We start from the raw sequence: 4,217 nt of genomic DNA, 5'->3' as shown, positions 1-4,217 counted from the left end.
AACCCAAACTGAAAAATTTCCTTCTACAACACTGAAGATAGACCAAAAATATGAACATTTACAGTATATGGAAGACCTCAAATCAGTATAAAAATATGCCAAAAATGTGATGCAAGACAAGGCTCAAAAGGTGCTATAACATGAAGTATATAAAATAATCACCAAACAGAAAAAAAATGTGAATGAAACATGAAGTATAGGCACTACAAGAAATTGCATTTTTCACGACGCAACAAAATATGTTGCTAAAAGGGAAAATTCGTTGGCAAAGAGTTTTGCCGACACACAAAGCTACGTTGGCAACCCGTAGGCAAAAGTGAGTCGGCAAAAGTTTTTGCCGACGAAGTTATCATTGCATTGGTAAAAGTAATGCCTTTAGCGACGAACATAGTCGTCGATAAAAGCCTTCATCCATCGTCGGCATTTTGCCTTGCGTTGGTAAAAGTCATTCAAATATGATGATTGTGTGACACTTTTCGCAACACAAATTTACATGGGCAAAAAATATACTTTTAGCAACAAAATATGCGTCGGCAAAAGTAAACTTTTGGCGACACATTTACGTCGGTAAATGTTGCCATTTGCCAACGGTTTGGTTGTCGATAAAGCTTTACTTTTGGCAACGACAAATTGGCATTGGCAAAAAATACACTTTTAGCAACAAAATATGAGTGGGCAAAAATAAACTTTTGGCTACACATTTACCGACAAGTTGTTTGTCAAGAAAGCTTTACTTTTTGGAAACGACAAATTTGTAGCGGCAAAAAAAAATTAAAAATCATTTATATTTTTTTTATAAGATTTACATATTTACAAGAGGCATCCCTCAGGCACTACTATTAAAATCTAATAACATTGATATTAAATCACCTAAAGTTGATGTGTAGGCAAAAACACACTGCTAAAAAACATGCTTTTGGAAGCGGTGTATAAAACCTGAAAGGGTAAACTCACTAAAATACTCAAATACATCCATATTGTGAACCCATAGTAAAAACAACAAATAACAAAATGAAAACATGAAACTAACAACCCCCCAAATTTGCAGCAGACCAGCATCTAGTAGCAACCCACTTCACAGCAACATTGCAGCAGCAGCAGCCCAGCAAAATTCTACAACAGCACACCAGCAGCAGCAACAGCAGACCAACAAGCAACAACCATCAGCCACCAGTGCTGGGTAACAACCACGGTAGACAAATATTTCACCGGTCAACCAAACGATCAACCGGCAAACACAAATTCAGACTTTGAGACAAACTCAAATTTAAGCTACCAATCATTTTTCTTATTCTTTTCAGCATTTTAAGCTGTTGAATTGTCCAATTGCTTGTCTTCAATCAACCATGATGAGTGCATGCATCCTTGCTAAAGCTATAACAATGATTTGAAAAAATTAGGATGGTGACAATCAGACCCCACTAATAATTCTCAAAATCAAACAACTATTGACATCAAGAGCACATAATTGCCAGTCTCTAACCTCCTGTGAACATGGCAATGTTAATCTTGGAAAATTATTCGATGCTCTAGGGACACCACGTGACTCATATCACCAATCAATTACTAAACAGATAGTCCTTGTTGTTTCCCATGCCGCAACAAACAATCAATTGTGGACCTATGTTGCCACAAATTTTCAAAAATATAAATAACTAAAAATCAAAAGCAACCCCAGTAAGTTGCACCAAACAAAAAAAAATACACGTATTCCATGATGAGTTTCATCTTTCACATTCACTAATATATGTATGTATATTAACGCTAAATAATAGAATTTATATGCAATATTTGAACTTGGCACCAATGGCTGCCTTAAGAAAGATATTATCAAAGTGCCTGATCAGGAAACCTAACCATCTGACAGTTCAAACCTTTAAATTAACTCATATGTTAGGATTGGTTGACTGAGGTTTGGTGGAAAAAAGGGTCTAAACAGCATCTACCGAAAAAGATAAATAAATTGAACTATGAAAATAAATATAGTAAGAGAAGTACACAGACGGTACATGCAATAGTTAATACAAATACATACCTCCCCTTTGCTTTGCTTCTGACAAAAGGCAATCGACTACAGAAGATGAGTTGTTACTGACTGGAAATACCCTTCCATCATCCTCAGTCTGACACCAGAATGGTAACACTTGATTCTAAGCATAAATGACTGAAGCTAATTCATGATATTGCAAAAGAAAACATTAACAGCATAAATGAAATAGAAGAAAGAAAACAAAAGTGTGTAGTTTCAAGATGACCTTCAGTTTCACCCCAAGATCAGAAAACCAGGACATGGTATCCTTGGGACCATGCATACTGAAGAAAGAGCCTAGTTCCTTATTACCCCTAGGATAATGTTCTGCCAAAATCTATTCAGAAAGTCAGCATTATGAACAACATATGATTACGTAAGACACTTCAGCTAAACTGAATAGTTTATTTACAGAAATTAAAATATATATACACGAAGGCAACTAAAGAGGGCAGATTGAGTTCAATCCATGCAATTAAAACAAGCTCTTTAGTGAAATTATTTTGTATTTTGGTTTCATTTAGCATGTAAGATAGCAGGGGAACTTCAAAGTCAAGAATATTCAAAAAAATCATTGGATTATTTAATTTCCTTTTTGTCTTAATCATAGCTACTTCAATTTAAAGATACTCCACCAAAGCCCAACATGGGCCAAAAAATGTCATAACTTCTAGTGTGAGAAACCCATGTGAAAATCCAAAGCTAGAACTGGGGAGCCCAGGGTCTCACAGTAATGATTTTCTACACTCTTCCCACTGATGTACATCTTATTCCACGTCAAAGAAAACATTGACAAGCTGAGTAATCTCTATATATAAAACATATAGCCTTAAGATTATGGCACGAGAGAAATTGAGATTACAATAAAAATAAATAAATAAAATTGATAAATAAAAATTAAGAATACAATACTAACACAGGATCCAGATATTGATCAAGTCAGCAAAAAAAATAGAACAAGTGTTTGATATCAGTTGAATCACTTTAAGAAAGTCAAATGCAGCAGACATTTTTCCTTTCAATCAAAGACAAAACTGCCATCAAGTGAGAGTTCAACCCACCATATAAGAGCTGATCAAAAACTGGACAAAGCATGGAGTGCTTGGCTAAAGTCCTCAACAAGATAACAAATGTTTATTCTTTATACATATCAAGTAATACAAACAGGCTTCACAAAATTACTCTGGTGGCATGGACTACATATAAGCCAAAACGATAATTTTTTAAAATCAAAAGGACTCTAGCCCCATTATTAAACTCAAAGAACTATATCATGTTCAAGAATTAGTTATAACCATAATGGTCTCATTAAATAACAAATTCACATTACAGAAATGTATGTGTAGACATAGTAAATTTGAAACATAAAAATGCTCACCAAATTGTCACTACAATGCCCATTTGTCACATTGCATCGGCCACCTCCAGAAATTTTAAACTTCCAAATAGAAAATCATTTACTTTAGCAAAATTACAAACACATATAATTTACTAACTGAACAAATGAATATTGTTTGAAGTTACACAAAAAATTCAATAGTGTTCTAATTATCTAACTATGCACAATAACCCAAATATATACACTCCAAAAACAATACAAACCTTTGACAAGGGCTTCCCCTTTTCAATAATAACCACATTCAGATTTGGTGCAATGGTTTTAGCCCTAATTGCTCCATAAATTCCTGCTGCTCCACCGCCAACCACCACCAGTAACTCTGCTTCACTTGACTACCCACTGATTAATATACAGATACACAAGTCAGAAACAAAACTCACAATCCTCTGAATTTGTTTGTGTATACGTATGTAGTCACTCATGCATACATTTAGGTTTGTAAAAATTTGTTACCTGTTGAGACAATAAGGGTTTAGGTGTACTGTATCTTCTTTTGTTGGTGGAGAAGACGAAAAAACCATGGTTTCTGGCGATGGTTGAAGAGGACTTGGAAGAAACCCCAAATTGAAGGATGAAACGCGGGAATGTGAAGCTCATCATAGACCAGTAAACCATAAAAGCACCTCAAAGGAGCATAAGAATAGGCTAACCTCACCAATCCCCATAAAGGCACGCATGACAAGCAAGAAAGGAAGCCCAACTCTGGCAGCAATAGGTGTCAAAACTGTTGTAACTGACCACCAGATCACTCCAAAACCCAATACTAGTTTCCCACTAATTTTATCTGCC

At 35.2% G+C, this 4,217-nt stretch overlaps 1 long non-coding RNA gene across 1 annotated transcript; it reads right to left on the bottom strand.

Moving 5' to 3' along the window:
• Positions 1–2,258: 2,258 nt before the first annotated feature.
• On the bottom strand, positions 2,259–3,669 carry LOC114271113 (uncharacterized). Its single transcript, XR_014345927.1, has 3 exons — positions 3,632–3,669; positions 3,408–3,467; positions 2,259–2,366 (listed from the first exon to the last, which is right to left on the bottom strand). It is a non-coding gene; the product is annotated as an uncharacterized LOC114271113 (long non-coding RNA).
• Between the last annotated feature and the right edge of the window lie 548 nt (positions 3,670–4,217).

This window comes from Camellia sinensis, chromosome 12 (assembly GCF_055761805.1).
Source record: "Camellia sinensis isolate YWXY chromosome 12, ASM5576180v1, whole genome shotgun sequence".
NCBI lineage: Eukaryota > Viridiplantae > Streptophyta > Magnoliopsida > Ericales > Theaceae > Camellia > Camellia sinensis.
Note: the sequence above shows the minus strand (reverse complement) of the source record. Positions and strands in the feature narration are given on the sequence as shown.